Here is an 18,891-nt window from a genome sequence, read left to right as displayed (position 1 = left end):
TGAGGATGATATTAGCTGTGGGTTTCTCGTATATGGTCTTTATTATGTTGAGGTACTTTCCTTCTATACCCATTTTATTCAGAGTTTTTATCATAAATGGATGCTGGATCTTGTCAAATGCTTTCTCTGCATCTATTGAGATGATCATGTGATTTTTATTCTTCATTTTATTAATGTGGTGTATTACGTTGATTGACTTGCGAATGTTAAACCATCCCTGCATCCCTGGAATAAATCCCACTTGATCATGGTGTATAATCTTTTTAACGTATTGTTGTATGCGATTTGCTAGTATTTTATTGAGGATTTTTGCATCAATGTTCATCAGTGATATTGGCCTGTAATTTTCTTTTTTTGTGTTGTCCTTGTCTGGTTTTGGTATCAGGGTAATGTCAGCTTCGTAGAATGAGTTAGGAGCTTCCCCCTCCTCAATTTTTGGAAGAGTTTGAGAAGGATAGGTATTAAGTCTTCTTTGAATGTTTGGTAGAATTCACCAGGGAAGCCGTCTGGTCCTGGACTTTTATTTTTGGGAGGTTTGTGATTACTGTTTCGATCTCCTTACTGGTGATTGGTCTATTCAAATTCTCTACTTCTTCTTGATCCAGTTTTGGAAGGTTGTATGATTCTAAGAATTTATCCATTTCTTCCAGATTGTCGAATTGGTTGGCATATAGCTTTTCATAGTATTCTCTTATAATCTTTTGTATTTCTGAGGTGTCTGTTGTAACCTCTCCTCTTTCATTTCTGATTTTACTTATTTGTGCCTTCTCTCTTTTTTCTTGGTGAGTCTAGCTAAAGGTTTGTCAATTTTGTTGATCTTTTCAAAGAACCAGCTCTTGGTTTTATTAATTTTTTCTATTGTTTTTTTGGTCTCTGTTTCATTAATTTCTGCTCTGATTTTTATTATTTCCCTTCTTCTACTGCTTTTGGGCTTTGTTTATTCTTCTTTTTCCAGTTCCTTCAGGTGCATTGTTAGATTGTTTATTTGAGACTTTTTCTTGTTTGTTGAGATAGGCCTGTATCGCTATAAACTTCCCTCTTAGAACTGCTTTTGCTGTATCCCATAAATTCTGGCATGTCGTATTTTCATTTTCATTTGTCTCCAGGTATTTTTTGATTTCTTCTTTGATTTCTTCGTTAACCCAGTCGTTGTTCAGTAGCATTTTGTTTAATCTCCACGTATTTGTGGCTTTTCTGATTTTCTTCCTATAGTTGATTTCTAGTTTCATACCGTTGTGGTCAGAAAAGATGCTTGGTATTATTTCAATCTTCTTAAATTTATGGAGACTTGTTTTGTGGCCTAATATGTGATCAATCCTGGAGAATGTTCCATGTGCCTTTGAAAAGAACGTGTATACTTCGGTTTTTGGATGGAATGCTCTGTATATATCTACTAGGTCCATCTGTTGTAGTGTGTCGTTTAAGGCCAATGTTTCCTTATTGATCTTCTGTTTGGATGATCTATCTGTTGGTGTAAGTGGAGTGTTAAAGTCCCCTACTATTATTGTGTTACTGTCTATTTCTGTTTTTATGTCTGTTAATAATTGCTTTATATATTTAGGTGCACCTACATTGGGTGCGTAGATATTTACAAGTGTTATATCCTCTTGTTGGATTGTTCCCTTGATCATTATGTAATGCCCTTCTTTGTCTCTTTTTACAGTTTTTGTTTTAAAGTTTATTTTGTCTGATATGAGTACTGCTACCCCAGCTTTCTTTTCATTGCCATTAAAATATTGTGTCTCGCTGGGGAACGTTTCCCCTGCCTGATATTGTAAGGCCATATAAATCCACCCTTCAGCCAATGTTACTTAAACATGCTAAAGGAGACCTTACTTTAAAATGGCCAAAAGGGGGCAACTTCAGTTTACCCAAACTGGTGTATTTACATATGCAATTGGAAAAAGCCAGCCACAAAGTTAAACAACCAATGGGAAGCCTATTTAATCTTTTGAGGCTTCTAAAGGAAATCAGGAATAACTTCCTGCCTCTTTCAAAGAAAATAATTAAGTCATTAAACATGCCAGATTGGGGGATGCCAGGGGCCCTGCTAGGAAAGAAACCAAATCTCCTCTCTTGCTGAGCTTCCCCACTTCAACTCCCCCGAAATTCCTGAACTCAAGTTAAGCAAGTGCAAATAGGTAAACTTTTGAGGTCACTTGGAATCATAAGGGCCAGGCTGGGGAACTTCTGTTTCAAGACCACCTTAAGAGTCACCCTTAAAAGTGAGGATTCAAAAGCTCTCATAATGGAATGCAGTCTTGGAGTAATATGCAGAGGCTTCTCAAAGACAAAATGATGTCAAACACAGCTATGAAAAGGATCCTTACAACAAAAAAGAATCTTGAGGAAAAATCTTTGGCCATCTGAGCAGGTCCATTTGCTAGGGAGTAATTTGGATCCAACTGTTCTTCTGAGTTTCGTCCCTGCGACCTGGCTAAAGTTTTAAAGATCTCTGTTGGCATCTTTCTGGATGTAAGTCTCTCTCTCTCTATTTGTCTGCCTACAGATGATATAATTGCTAAAGCATCTCCATTTAATTGGCTTAAAGTAAGTGCTTATATAAATTCTTTCTAAATGTAATGGAAACTAACCCAAATGTCTTTCAAGTTAACATGATATAAAATGATCTTTGGTAAATAAAAGCTTATTGAAGTTTGTTGGTTTGATTAAAATAAATATGTTTTCAGAGTTATCAACATCAGATATGGTGTAAACGTGTTATGCTCGTGACAAAATTTGTCGGCAAACAATAATAACTTTCAATAATGGCTGATTTTGTCTGATGTCTCGTGAGGGTTTTGTAGGCAATCTAAACGTAAGTATTGGGAACAAGTAAACTAAATAGATGTGTAAACTAAATAAGGTGTTTTGGGGAACTTTTAACAGTGATCACATTATGGTGTATGTACTTCAAACAACTTAAGATGATGGCTAACGGCTTAATGTCACATGAAATTTTTGTGAGTAACCTAAACATAATTATTGGGAACAAATAATTTAGATAGATACAAATGGGTAAGAGGTTTGGGGTGCAATAATTATGTTTTATGGCCTATATGCTTGAAAAACTGCTTCGAAAATCTTTTCTGGTAACTTAAAACTTAAGAGTTTTGCTAAATTAAGTTAAACGATAAAATCTGTTGAGTACCTAGGTCATTTCTACATTAAAAACATATTAGAAATTGATTACTACTCATAGATTTGTCCACCTTTTGTTTCTGGTCACAGGGAAACTTAAAGATGCTTAAGTTGATTAATAAACGGGTTTTGTGCATGCTCAAAAACTTGCTTGTGAAAACACGTATTTCTAGAACCTCTGTCTACAAGGAAAATAAAATGTATGTTTTCAGTAAAGAGGCATGATGCATAGAGATATCTGTCCTAAAGTACAAGGAAAGACAAAATGAAGGCATGGGACAAATACCGAATGTAAAAAGTAAGCGACAGAAGTTTGCGAAAGGAAAACCCTGAGGAGTTCTGTGTACGGTCAAGTTGGCTGTGGTTGAAATGAAGTTAATTAAGTCAGTAAGTTTCAATATGAAAAGTAAGCTGGTGCAGAATTAGAATTTGGCTTTCTTTCTTCAAAAGATATTTCTCTTGAACTTTGGGTCGGCTCTTGATAAAGAGGTTATAAAAAGTTTTTCTTTACCTTTGAGTAAGTTTACCTAAAAGACAGAAAATCCATGTTTTGTGAAAATAATTTCCTATGTTCAAACAACTGAGGTCTCTCTATTAAGGTTTGCTGACTGCTTGAACTCTCTGTTGCCTTTGCTGATTCTGTTGTCTCCTTGATTAAATGAATAACTAAGCATTGTTTCCTACATGACCAAGTGTTTTAAACCTTTTTGATATTTTCGATGAACTTCCCCCCAAATTCAAGTCTTTCTTTTGACTTAAAAGAAAACTTTGAGAATTTCAATCAGCTCTGAGATGTTTCCAAGAATTTGTTCTCTCTTTCTACAAAGAGGAAGATGTAAACTCATGAAACATATTTGAGTACGTTAAATTACATGGGAAGCATTATCAAAAAAACCATAACAAGCTTTCCGAGGTAATATCGTGTGGGTAAATGTTATTAACATAGGTTTTCTTTTCTAAAAATTATCTAACATTCCAAAAATTCTGATCTGTCCTGGTTGTCAGTCATAATTCTAGTCATTATCTCAAAGTGTTGTATGTTACAGAAATAGCTGAGTGTCTTTGCCAATTTGCCATTTTTGAATGTTTGGTCATACGCAGGCACTTGTTTTACTCTCATGTTTCATCTTCAGAGAGATTCATGGAAAGGACCCTGACACTTGCTCTAAAATACAGGTTTCTGACAAACTTTCGGATTACAAAACTGATCTGGGTAGGAAATCACAAAACTGTAACTGAGAAATTAGTGGCCTCATGAAACTGCAAACAGAAGATCAAAAGTTGACATCGTAGGACTGAATAAATTGATGAGGATGATTATAATTTTTAAGACTCCCTGTTTGAAATATTGCTGATATTTAATGTTTTGTTTTTCCAGAGTCAGTAAACCTTTTTCTCTTTTCTCGTAAGCTAACTATGACTTACAGCAATTTGTAAGCAAAAGGGAAGCATTTCTCTTTTTCTCCGTTATCTTATGCCTCCAGCATTTAAAAACTCTTCAAGAGTAAGTATTCTTATTTTCATGGCAATATAGTTATTTGTATAAGTTCAATAAGAATCTGTTTCCCTTACAGCAGGGCAGAATTAGAAACGGGTTATATTGCCAAGGCTTTGACTGGAATGTCATATTTGACAGAAACATACACAAACTTGGATATGACCGTACAAATTTGAGAAGCAAACACTGGACTTTCCGGAATAAAGCCACTTAAAAATATTGCCATGGCACCTTGCTTACAAGGTTCCCAGAAACCTCACCAGGCCAGTAAAGAAGGGCACTTCCCTGGCAGGTGCAAGAACTTTAGGATATTTGGGGGACCCTCAAGAGAAAAGAGGAAGTCACACAAATCTGTAGGTATCCCAGGTCAAGTCTGATGACAAGTCCTTGGCTTGACTTTTCCTGGCGTGGACGTGCCTTTCAAGTTCAATCTGAGATTCCTTATAAAAAGTTCCAGCAAAGCAGATTTAAAAGAACCTATATGATCAATGGCTACTCTTGCTGTACTTATGTAAATAATCGGGCAAAGTTTATTAAAACTAGAGTTAGTTTGCAACCTATGACTCTTAATTTCGCTATCATTGGTACAAATGAAGGTAAATTTAGCGAGCAAACTTATGTTTCAATAGAAACTGTAATACACATTTGTGGATGTTGGATTTTGGTTCTGTTCATTAAAAACTTCAAGGTTTTTGTTTTTTATTTGTAAATTGGACTGGATCCTGAATTCTTCTAGTTTGCTCAAATATCTGGTACAGATCTCCAAATTGACGTTTTCAATTTTTTCTTTCCTTTTCATTTCCAATCATTGAGAACTAAAATCACGTTGTTTCCTGAAGCCCGGGAACCTGAAGCTGCAGAACTTGATATAAACCTAAGAGAGCGCAGCACGACAACCCATTTGGGACGATCTTCACGCCTGTTTCTGTGTAAGCCACTCAAAAGGTTTACCTGAACACCTGATGACATCATCGGAGACATTTTAAACTGCAGGGGATTCTTCAATGCTGACATCCAGAGATCTTCTTGAATAACCATACCCTGGGCTCAGAAATTGGTTTATCATTTGCTCCAACCCCATTAACCTTGCTTTTCTTTTCTAAAAATGCTTCCTATTAAATACCTGGTTACTTGCTGACACAACATAGGCCTAACTTTGGGAGACCCTTTCTATGTTCCAGAGATGATCCAAAAGCCCTGAAGGGAGCTCAAACCAAGGAACTAGACACCGTCAGAGGTTTCTCTGCAGCATCTTTGTCATGGAGACTGGGTCCTACTGAATTCTTGGATTGCAGGGGACCATACTGAAAACGCCACAGGGAACAAGAGTCATGCCACAGAAGTACATCACAACTGGGATCTCCCAAACTTTGGCTGGCTTCATCCTCTAGACACTGACTTCTCCGAATGGTCAAATGGACTCGTGACAGACTGCAAGTTGCTGTGCACAAGACAGCCTCCTATAGATGAGTAATACATGACTCCCAGGTTCTTACATTACTTGTTGGTCTATTAGACAGCAGGCTACTTGGCGACGTCAGATTTCTCCTGAGGTTCCAGGCAGTAAACTTGATTGGTTTACAGTCACCTTCTCAGGGATTCCTCAAGGACTGAGGTCCATTATGGAGGCGATACTAAAATTTGGGCTGTCTATTTTGCTATCTGTGTGCTTATCCATGTAATTATAAGTGATGAACTTAAGTGTTGTTCCAAAGCCGTCGATCAGAGTACTTGTTATGAGAGGTTCGGGGATTCGATCGGAGACGTAAAAGACACTTTCCACTCCAAACAAATGGACTGAAGGTATATTTTATTATATAGAGGATAGTAAAGGTGACAGTCTGCAAACAGATCCAAATAGGTCAAATATTAAGAGGGAAAAAACATCAGCCCGACTGGAATGGGAAAACACCCACATCGGCTGAAGAGAAATGACACAAATCAACCAGAAAGAGAAACACCAGGTTAACCGAAAAGAGAACACATCAAATCAATTACTTCATATCAAATCAATTACTTCACATCAAATCAGTTACTCACAACATCCACGCCCCACTGCCGGGAGAGCTCTGTCAATCGACGCGGCTGGGCAAGGATCACACGTCCTGGGCAAAGTGTCCCTTCCACAGGTGGAACTCTCACCGGGTCTCAGTTTCCAGCAGTTTTTATACCATCAGTAATTTTCAGAGTAAGCAATTACAGAGTTTGCAGAGCAAGCATTTAGTGTTCCCATGCACAAAATGGTTATCAGTGGCGTCGTGCACTGAGCCCCTGGCTAACGTCCCAGCCCAGTAGTTGTGTCGTGCATTGTTTTCTTTGGTTATCGTCCCAGCCCGGCATAGATGGCCAGTCCATCCTGTGCTACGACGCTCCAAGGGCCTTGAAATGTTACAACCTGCAACTCTCTCCGCGGGAGAAGAGCCACTTCCCACCACACAGAAAGCAGCTTTGTATTTCTTTTTGTGCTGGTGGCTGTAGGTCAATGGAGCGGCCAAACATGGCTGTACTCATGTCAAGACAGTACTAAAATATTAGTGATGCAAAGCATATCTCTCTCTCCCCACCTGGTACTCAAAACTATTTTAAAGTGACGGTAAAACAGTTTCATTCCTCCGATCCTGATCTTTGCCCTTTCACAGCAGAAGGTAGCTAGAGGCCTTCACCCCGTTCGAAGACTGAGCCTGATCATAAGAGGTGGGAACTGAAACCGAGCATGAAAATGTTCAAAAATCTGCCCTAGAGCCAAAAGTTTTGACATAAGCTTTGCTAACTGCACCCGCGCATATTCAGCATAATCAGCTGTTGTCTAAAACTAACCAGGTCTTCCTGTCTCTCCTCACTATATGAGTGAGCTGTCTTTCCCAGGAAGTCAAGGCCCAGACATCAGGATTCAGCCTCACAAGGCCAAATGCAGGCTGATGCCGAAAACTAACCAGAAAAGTCCAGAAAGTCAAGAGAAAGGAAATTCAGTCTTCAAGGCCAAACACAGGCTGCTGGAAGGTGCCAAGCAGCACAGCCACATGCTCCTGCTGCCCTACCTCAAACCCGGAACATGCTCTTGTTCCCCTACATAAAACCACGGCACACGCTCTCCCTCCCCTACCGAAAACCTCAGATACAAACCTCAACCTTTTTTCATTCGACGAGGTGGATCTGAGTTCTAACTCCTGTCTACTCATCGGGCTGCCCTTCGATAGTAAGGCTCTTTCCTTGCCACAAGCCTGCTGTTTCAGTTCCTTTACTTTTTTGGCCCTCCTGTGCGCTGGGTAAATGAACCTGTGTTTGGGATCGGTAACAAACATGATTAAGTTTTTCAGTAATTTAGATACTCTAGCAGAGTGGGGAAAAGCACATTAGAATTCAAGTGCCTCGCCCGACACAGAGAATGTCAACAAATTAGCTTCTAAGAATACTTTATTCCTTGGTTTCAAACACTTATGTCAATTGGCAGCAATTGTGGCACAAACTGTACATAACATTTCGTCACTGTTTTCATTGTCCATTAATCCATTTTCTCGTTGGATTAATTATCAGTTAAGTCTTCGTGGAACAATTACAGGGACCCACGTGCCTATGTACCTCACTCCCATAGAGATTCCACTCTCCTCCATTCTGATATTGTTAGTTACTGGAAGAAGTTAACCTGCCTTGTCATCAACACGTGGTTTCTCTGCTCCCTTCATTCTTGCCTGAAGGTCCCTGCTAGAAGCTACAAGCAGAGATTGGGTCTTCTGGAAGAAGCACCCAAAAAAGACAGCCTGAGAAAGGGATATAGGGAACAGATGCATGATTACAGCCTTCCTAGAAGAAGCTGACACGCCCACCATAGCAGATACCGGGAGGACCTGACACTCAGGACTCCAGGACTACAGGGTCTGGGAACAGATGACTTCAGGAACACAGACTTTGGAGCCAATACTGACAGAATTCACAACACGAGACTGAGTAACACTGATGACAGAAATCTGCTGGTTGCTGTTTGTAGCAGAATTTGTGGCCGTTTCTCTCAGAATAATGTTGATCAGTTTTACTGTTTTATTTTCTGATGGGCATACAATAAGGTCCCCTTTTATGCTTTCTGTTCCATCTCCAAACCCTCATTTTTGCAGGCTATGACCACGACTATCACAATGGCCAACCTTAATTGATTATTGGTTTTGAATTTAAATCTTTGCTTGATTGACATAGTCATCCACTATACATGAAAAGAACAATCCAGTTTTAAAGAGAAACAATATTTCTTCGCCTGGCCCAGCCTCTCAGGATCCGGGCACATATACGAGGTCCTACATACAGTAACTGTGAGTCTGAATATGGAAAACTGTGAGTGTATTTTACAAGGTAATTAATTCTCAGGAAAACTGTAAAATGATCCCCTAATAACTGGAATTTAGAGGAGTTCTGGGTCACATATTTATGCTTGGGAAAATTCCAGTGGCCCTATGAACATTCCACAAAACATTGAAACTATAACTTGTAGATAGCTCCACTTAGTAGCAGTGTCCATGATAACTGGAGAGGAACGATGACATATATTGAAAAATTGATACTCAGCCCGTGCGTGATCACTTTCGTGGCCGGCTGAAGAGCCCACAATGCCGCTTCAGTCCCCAGGGGTGGCCCAGGCTCAGACCCCCCTTGGAAGCCCCGCCCAAGAAGCAGCAACCATAGTGAAGATGAGAAGGGGGGCTGACAGACCTACGCACCTGGCCCAATGCTTTCCCGGCCAGCACAAATGCCCATAGCACTTCCACAACTTTCAGCTGATGTGGTAGTACCAGAAACACAGTTCCTGCTTCAGCCCCAGTGGTAGCAGGTGGAATCTGCCAACGGATACAGCCACAAATGCGCCGGCAAAACATTACTTCATCAAACACCACGAGAAACCAGAGCAACAATTCAGAGCAGAAGGAACATGACACTTCTCCAGAAACTGACCCTGAAGTCACAGAAATTTACAATCTCAATGGCAGAGGATTCAACATAGGTGTCATAAAGAAACTCCATGAGTTACAAGAAGACTCAGAAAGTTCAATGAGCACAGGAATAAAGCAGGTATAAAATTAATGAGAAGAGTTAATACTTCACCTGAGAGATGGAAACTAGAAACAAAAATCCAAGCAGAAATTCTGGATATGAAGAACACAATAAGTCACATAAGAAATAATCTAGAATTCTTAATAAATAGAGCTGACGGGGGCCAGCCCAAAGGCGTAGTGGTAAAGTTGGTGCACTCCACTTGGCGGCCTGGGGTTATGAGGTTCGGATCCTGGGCATGGACATATGCACCGCTCATCCAGCCATGCTGTGGCAGCATCCCACAAACAAAATAGAGGGAGATGGGCACAGTTGATAGCTCAGGGCTAATCTTCCTCAGTGAAAAGTGAAGATTGGCAATGGATGTTAGCTCAGGGGCCAATCTTCCTCTGGAAAAAAAAAAAGAGCTGATGTTTGCAGGAAAGAATTAGTGATTTAGAGGATAGACAAATAGAAATCCTTCAGGTGGAGGAGGAGAGAGAACTGAGATTTAAAAAACAATGAAGGAATTTTTCAAGAAAAATCCGACTCAACTAGAAAAAGCATCCTAAGGACCATAGGTATTCCACAGGGAGAAGAGAGGGAGAAAGGAGCCGAGCGTTTCTTCAAAGTAATAATAGCTGAGAATTTCCCAGGCCTCAGGAAGGAACTGGACTTACAAATACATGAAGCCAATGGGACTCCTAATTACATCAACGATAAATGAGCTTCTTCGAGGCACATAACAGTAAAACTGGCAAAAGTCGATGACAAAGGGAGTGACGTCAGCATCCTGGCGGAGTGAGCTCTTCCCTTAGACTCTCCCTGCTGAGATACAATGGAAAGGACACTCATAAATCAACAGAGACATTCAAACAACACAATAGATGTCTGAGAGACCCATGCAGCCATATCTCTGAACGTGGAGGTGCAGGACTGCCCGGGAGGCAGTGGAAAGAGGTAAGGGGAATCTCCTCTACCTCCCCCACTGGCAGACACCTAGGGCGCAGGAGCGCTTGCAGCTCTGAGAGGAGAAGGGGGAGGGGGCAGTCATTCGTGGGAATGCCTTCGCTCTCTGAGTTGCCTCCCAGCCTGTGGGACAGCTCCACTCTGAGGAGGCTAGGCAATCACTGGGCCGTATTCACCAAGCTGAACATCCCAGGAGGCAGAGAGTGAGGACAGAGCAGGAGCTCCTGCGGGCATGTGCACAGGAATGAAAGCGCCCCTCCCCCACCTGGCACACAAGTACTGTTGGTCAGCCAGAGCAAGAGACCCCCGCCAAGGTGCCGGCACACATATGTGTAAATCAGCGGCGTCCAGCAGTCAAATGCAGATAGGCTCCGTCAGCATAACTTCCAAAGGACAGACACAGCTGCCAGGGAATGGGCAGGCTCGGAATACACAGGTCCTGCCACCACCCAGAGGCAGAAGGTGGAATTTGTAACCTGATACTACCACTCTGGGATGGATCAAATCCACAACAACAAATAGTATGAAAGTGTATACTAAGACACGAGACCAGAAGTAAAATGACAAACACCCAGAAATCAATCCTGAGGGCACCGCTATTTACAATCTAAATGACAGAGAATTCTCAATAGTTATTATGAGAAAACTAAAGAAGTTACAAGAAAACTCAGAAAAATTGTTCAAGGAAATCACGAACAAAATTAACGACCAAAGGGAATTCTTGACAGAAGAGATCGAAACTATCAAGAAACATCAATGAGAAATGTCAGAGAGGAAAAACACAATGACTGAGATAGAGAAAAATCTGGAGTCCTTAAATAGCAGAGCTGAAATAATGGAGGACAGAATAAGCAATTCAGAGGACAGAAATATAGAAATGCTTCAGATGTGGGAGGAGAGAGAACTAAGAGTAAAAAGAAATGAAGACATTCTCCGAGAAATATCTGACTCAATTAGGAAATGCAACCTAAGGATTATAGAAATTCCAGGGGGAGAAGAGAGGGAGAAAGGAACACAGAGCTTGTTCAAAGAAATAATAGCTGAGAATTTCCCAAACCTGGGGAAGGAACTGGAATTACAAGTAAAAGAAACTAATAAAATTACTAATGACACCAGTCTAAAAAGACCTTCTCCAAGGCATATATTAGGAAAACTGGCAAAAGTCAATGACAAAGAAATAATGTGAAGGGCAGCAAGGCAGAAGAAAAGAATCTACAAAGGAACCCTTAGCAGGCTTTGAGCAGATTTCTCAGCAGAAGGCTTACAGGCTAGGAAAGAGCAGAACGATACATTCAGAAATCTGAAAGGCAAAAACTTTCATCCAAGAGTAATCTACCCAGCGAAAATATCCCTCAGATATGATGGAGAAATAAAATCTTTCCCAGATAAACAAAAGCTGAGGGAGTTCCTCGCCACAAGACGCCCACTCCTAAAAGAAATGCTCAAGAAGACCCTCATACCTGAAAAATAAAAAAAGAAAGGGTTGAGAAAGCTGTGAGCGAGGAGATAAATGGCAGACAAAAATGACCATGACTTAACATTACTTTAAAAATGAATTTTCATTTAATTAGCCATGACCAGCCCATAAGGATGGAACAAGATCTCTACTTTATAAGTAGAAACATACTAAAATTTCCTCCAAGAAAATCGCTACCTGCTCCCTCACTTTCCCTGATAACACCCTCCCCTTATCAGTGGGCCAAGGCCTGCGAGGGCTGTGAGTGAGACCATGGGCAGGTCAAGCAGAAATGGGGAGGAGGTGGAAAGGGAAAGTGGGCGCAGCTCAGCTGAGGCTCCACCTGGCAGGCAAGAATCTGTGAGGGGGGCCCAGCGCGTAGGGCAGAGGGTGTGTGGGGGATGTCAGAGGAAGGGATGCACTAGGTCCCTCTTAGTCCTCGAGAAGCAGAGGAGCATGAGGCAAGGGACTTTCCTAAAGAAACCGTACAAATCTCTGCCTTGGAGGGACCAGCAAGACCCAGAATCTACGTCCGAGAGCAGGAGAGGTCATGGCCGCCTTTGAGAGTCTGGGGAGAGAGAAGTCTTTGCCCAGTGTGGAGACCGAGACCCAGGCTGTTGGGGGAGATGACTCACACCTGGCTTAGGACTTGGAAGGCTCAGCCTGGGACTGGGTGAGTGGCTTGTATAGCCGGAGGCAGGGACCCAAGAGCTGCCACCCTGATGACCAGCCGCCCAGCTCTTATCCTGGCAGGGAGGCAGAGGGACGGGCAGCAGGGCAGGGTGGGACTAGGCCTCCCCAGACTCTGGGGCCTGGCCTTCCCAGCCTCCTGCAGAGCTGGGGCTCCAGCAGGCGCCACTCCTACACTCACCCCATTCCATGCATATGCCCCTCCAGGCCTTGGCCCACGTTCCTGGATGCTCCTCCGATGAGGCCCAGGCCCACACCACCCCCAGCACTCCCATTTAGGAGTGGGCCTGAGAGCCTCTCCTCAGTGTTGGGCAGCCTGGGCTGAGCTGTGCCCTCTGAACACACACAGACGGGAGACCCACACAGATTTCTGTGCCACATGCACACCTGGGCTCAGGGGCTCAAAAGGCCTCATGCCCCCCTGCCCTGACCATGCGACCACGGACTGCGGGCTTCGCAGACAGATGAGGTTTCTTCAGCTTGACTCATAAATGCAAGCCCCAAGAATTGTAAGGGTGGCCACTGAAGCCAGTGAAAGCAAGGCCCAAACTGGGCTGCCTTTCTGCCTGTCAGCGAATATCCTGCAGCCCTCCCCAGAAACCCACGGTTACCCCTCAGTTGAGCAGGATGAGAGCTGAGAACAAGCTTGCACCCCAATGGAGCTTGGGACTGGGGAGACCTGGCACCACGGAGAAGGGAACACAAAAGAGCTGCAGTTCCTAGGGTTGAGCGAGGCTGGCCAGGAGCCCAGGGAGCCAGAGCCAAGCCCTGGGTGAGGCTGGGCCTGGACACAGCGGGGCCTGAGGCCACCACAGTCAGGGTGGGAGGAAGAGGGAAGGGCAGCCTCCACTGGGACTCTTCGTGTAGAGAACCGGAGCCATGGCCTGCATCGGAGGTCACCTACCTCCCCAGTCTGGGCTGACACGCCCAACGAGGAGCTCCTGCCCCAGCACACAAGCTCGGGCGTGCACGCACAGGCACACAACCTCCACGGGCCCGGGGCTGTTCATCTGGCCCTTCAGCCACATCCTGCCCTCTGGCCCTCACCATATCCTGCTTTCCCCTGGACACAAGGGGGACAGGAATCAGTGTGGTGGTGCCCATCCTCACCTCCTAAGGCAGCAGTTCGGAAACTTCAGGGTGGCAGCATCACACCGGGCACTTTACAAATATTCAGATTCAGACTGCAGCCCACCCCAACCCCGAGTTTTGGAGTCGGAGCCTGGGGCCCAGGAATATGAGAAGGTGGTCCTTGGAGGAACACAGGGTGGTCTGTTAGCAGTGTGAAGGAGAAAATAACCAGAATCATACTGGCTGCATACACTGTGTGCCTACTGTGTACCTGGTGTTGCATGAACCACCTGATTTCATCCTCATAGGACCTGCCAGGAAGGGACCATTATTTCCTCCTCTCAGCCTCACTCACTGCCCATTGGAGGATTCACCGTTTGACATGGTTCCCTCCTCCTCTCTGCCCATACCCAGAGGTCTGCTGGCTCCCAGAGTCTAGGACACCCCACCCCCACCGCCAGACACAGGACTAGAACCGGCATCTGACTCCCCAACAGGAGGGAGTGACCAAGGTGAGACCCACTTGGAGGAATGATGCAGGGTGGACTGTGATGGGGAACACCCCACTCCTCCACTTCACTGTCTTGAGGCCGCAGGAGGGCACACTCCTACCCGGAGGCCCAGCCACAACCCATACAGGAGCCTCCTGTGCTGCCAGGCTGGAGCTGGCCAGGCTTGGCGAATTCCCAAGAGGCGCGCGCCCCCTGCAGTCAGACAGGGTGGCCGCAGGGCAGAGGCCAGGACTTGTCTAGGCCGACATCCAGGCACTGCTGGGTTTTCTCTTCTCTTCCATCATCTCCAGTCCTCGCTTTGGTTGTTATGGTTTCCCCGTTTGAAGGATGAGAGAAATGTTCAGTGTCTTGCACAAGATCGCAGAGCCAGCCAGTATTGAACCCTGGCTGCCCCCGCCCCGGGTCTTTATCTCAGCCCCTAGAGGCCCCCTCACCACCCCACTCCCTTGATCCCAACACACAGTGCAGCAGGGCAGCTGTAGGAGGCAGGCAAAGGGTATTTAATGGGCTTTCAGGGGTCTCGGCAGTCCGCCGGGGACTGGGCAAGGATAGGGCTCAGAGAGCCTCCACGTGGGGCTCAGGAAGTGAGGCTCAGGTGCCGGGTCTCCTGGCATCTCCGGGTGCAAATGGGTGAGAGGCAGATCGAGCCTCCTCTGGGGCCTGAGCGGCAGGGGCCACACTGCGCCGGCCGGCGTGGATCTAAACACAGAGTGGAGGAGGTCAGCTCTCCAAAGGTGCCGGCCCCACACCGCATGACCCACCAGCTCGGGAGCAAGAAACTGTCCAAGGTGCCACCCCCACAGGCTGAGCCAAGGGAGTGGGCAGGCACCACAGAACTTCACTGCAGGGGCCCTGCGGTGGTGTGTGAATTACCTTCCCCGCAGCAGTCCTAAAGCTCCACTGCCACCTGTTTCAAACATTGAGCTTCAGGTTAAAAGTTGCCTGTAAATAAATGAATCCGCCCCCCAAAATGATTGCCCACTGGCCTAGTCTCAGTCCTCATTCATGGTTAAGGAAACTGAGGCCCAGAAAGGGTAAGGGACTGGCCCAAGGCCAGCCAGCAAGTGAGTGGTGTGGTCTCTTCCCTTTGTTTCTCCAGGGACCCCTGGTGTAGTCTGCAGGCCTGCGACTCTACCTTCAACGCTCCGCTGGCCTATGATCCGCCGCCCTCCAGCTCGGAGTGTTCCAGCTTCAGCACCAGCGAAACATGGAGGGGGGCTTTCCCTAAACCTGTACAATCTTCAGATGCCCTTTCCCAACACGACGGGCGCCTGCACATGTGTGGGCACAAACACACACACACCCACACACACGCCCCTTACCTCCTGGAGGGCTGCAGCCTCACCACTCCCTGGGGGATCCTGCCCTGCTTGGTACAGATCCAAAGGTTGGACCTGGCGGCCAGACCCCAGCCCAGGGAGGGCTTCGGGAATGGGCATGGAGGGGCACGTCGGGAAGTGCAGGTTGCGGGTGGGCACCCAGTCAGGCCCCACCACTCTCTGCAGCCCGACAGCTTCGGCCATGTACCTGGAGAGCAACAAGCCAGATGCAGGTGGTCGTGACCCTCCTTGCCTGGTGCCCCTCATCTTAGGGAGGACAAGGCCCAGCGCTCGTCACCACGGGGAGCTGGGGCCTGTCTCATCCAGGCTGCAATGCCCTCTACCCCATTTCTTGGGGCAAGAACCCACAGAGGCAAGGAAGTGGGGCCTCCAAATGCTCCCACAAGGCCCTGGGGAAAACCCCAAATCAATAGGAAGAGTGAGCGGAAGGACCTGGGAGCTCTGCTAAGGGGCCGGGCGAGAAGACCCAGCTTCACCCCACCCCACCAGCCCCAGGGCCACCACTCAGGCCTCTGGTTTGCAAACTCACTTGGGTCCCAGCGCTGCACAAAGTGTCCAATACCAGTTTTTGGCACAGCCAAGGTCGAAAGGGTTGTGTCCATGTCGGTATTGGTACTGGAGGGGGCGAGGGTGGGAAGAGGAGCTCAGATCCAGCAGGACTGGGCAGGCCGCCCCCACTGCCCTCCCTGAGCCGGTCAGCTCAGCCCAGGGCTGCAGCAAGACTCCAAGGGCGGGGAAGCCGCAAGGGTCAGCCAAGGCCTCCCCCAACCCACTTCCGAGGAGCTCTCTCCACGCAACCCCTGGCCCCGCACCCCCAACTCCTGCCGCCTCAGGGATCCCTCCACCACCTGGTACCCCCTTTGGCAGCATCCTCCCCCTCCATGTCTCCTTTGGCCACACACATCCTCCTGCTGCCTCCTTCCAAACATGCTTTCAGATCTGCCTTGTTCTATTAAGCTGCTGCAAAGACAGCTCCACACCCCGCTCCCCCTACTTCTCTGCTTTCCCACCTCTCATTACTTCCAAACTTGTGCCTTCACTGAATTTCACTATCTGGAACGGCAGTGCTTTCGGGCCCAGTCATATTCCCTAACCAAACTCACATGGCCCCGGAAATCGGGGTTCAAAGTCCTGAGCACCTAGTGCAGTAAAGGTCAAGCCGAAAGTCCAAGTCCTCTCCTGGACACACTTGACCCAGCTCTCGTCCTCCCCGCCCTCCACCCACCAGCCTCATCCCCTCCTCCTCCCCAGCGCAGGCCGACTCTCACCCCGACTTCAAGAGCCCTAGCTACAAAGTGCTGGTCACGACCGAAAGGGGCCCAGGAGCACATCCGCCCACCACCAGCTCTCCTGTGTCCCACGCCCCTGTCACAAAGACATTGATCTTCAACACGATTCTCCACCAAAATGAGCCACAACCCCAGCAGGACAGCTGAGCCCTGGGGGAGGAAAATCAAGACAGCTCCAGAATGTCCCATTGTGGCCAAAACCAACACCAACCATTGTGAGATTTTGAGTTCTGCGTCCTTTAGGGTGTTTAAAGCATTTAAGGGAAACTAAAAGCTTAAAAGACTTTGATTAAATTTACATTCAAAATTTCAAATTTAGAGGAATATATTTTCATTCATGAGATGTATATGGAGCATAGGAAAATGCTGATTGTTCAGTGCTTCAAGGAATGATAGCTGTTGAAGGAATTTGTAAGAACTGACTAATACAGTAGAGCACCGTGCTCCCCCACGTGGCCCCTCTCAGCTGGGAACGGAAGCCAGCAGCTCTGAGCTTCCCACACTGTCCCCTCTCACTGGCTCCAGACCCGGGTCTCCTGCTCCCATTGCGAGTCTCCAACGCCCTCACCCTCCACAGGCCCAGACCAAAGTGGGCGTCTTCTAGTCCCGTCTCCTGCCCAACTCCTTGCTGCCCTGCTTCCTCTGCTCTCTCTGTTCTTCCCCAGGGTTTATGGCATCAGGCTTCTCTCTCTCTCTCTCTCTCTCTCTCTTTCTTTCTCTTCCTCCCAAAGCCGCATGCATTCCTTTGTCTGCAGGTTCACTCGTTTGCTCATAAATATTTTGAGGCTTCAACAATGTTCCGGGCACTGCGCTGGGGACAGAGGACACACCATGAATAACAAAGCCAGTCGTGACTTTCAGGGTGGAGAGGGCAGCTGGGGGTGGCAGAGCAGCAGGGAGAGGGCATCAGCGAGAAGAGCAGGCAGCCTAGGGCAAGACTCCACGGTGCAGGCCGAGGAGCATCAGCCAGGAGAGCAGAGGGAGCGGGACCCCGAGAGCCTGGGGCAGGGCCATGGCAGCTGCGTTCCGTTCCACATGGGGCTGTGTGCGGCCAGGAAAGATCAGTCTGAGGACTGCCCGCTGGCTGTGGCCTCGTGGAGAGCGCAGCATCACCGTGACAGTGAGGACAGAGGCTGAAGTGGGATGAGGAATGTGAAGAACGATGCTAGTGAGCACAGCCAACTCTGTCAGAAACTCCGGCTGTGCCGAGGGGGCCCCTTTGACCCGTTAGCCAGCCCCTCAACAAGCTACACAGACAACATGTGAGGACCTTGTTGAGTCACTGCCCCAGCCTTGACTCCTTCCCCCTGAGCTGCGTATTATTTGAGAAAATAACTGGCTTCTCTCTTACGTGCAGCTGACAGTTGTCATTCGTTTTAGCCACTGAGCGTCTGAACCCCTCTGTGTTTGGAAGATTCCCCCAACTGGGACCCAGGGGCCACCAATGAGCCTCAGAGCTACTACCACCAACCGCCTGGGGAGTCTTGGCCGACAGGCAGCCGCCGCACTCATTTTCAGAGCTCCTGCGTGTTGAACTGTAGTGGCCATTTTGGAGGTCACTTCAATTTCAACAGTGATTGTATTACTCTTGGACATGGGCAAAATATGTATTTCCAAGGTTCCTGCTTTGCTTTAAAAGCTTAGGCTCATAGTGAATGGGAGTAATTGAACTAGAACATTCTGAGAAAGTTAATTTGATTAAAAACAGAGAGCAGGGGACGGTCCTGTGGCGTAGTGGTTAAGTTCGACGTGCTCTGCTTCGTCGGCCCAGGCTTCGCGGGTTCGGATGCCGTGCACAGACCCACACCGCCTGTCAGCCTGACTGTGGTGTCGACCCACATGCAAAAGAGAGGAAGATTGGCACAGTTCTTCGCCCAGGGCTAATCTTCCTCAAGCAAAAAACAAGAGG

The sequence above is a fragment of the Ceratotherium simum genome, chromosome 15 (assembly GCF_057802395.1).
Source record: "Ceratotherium simum simum isolate JZ-2026a chromosome 15, ASM5780239v1, whole genome shotgun sequence".
In the NCBI taxonomy this organism is placed as follows: domain Eukaryota; kingdom Metazoa; phylum Chordata; class Mammalia; order Perissodactyla; family Rhinocerotidae; genus Ceratotherium; species Ceratotherium simum.
The sequence above is the reverse complement of the archived record's forward strand: the minus strand, read 5'-3'. Positions refer to the sequence as shown.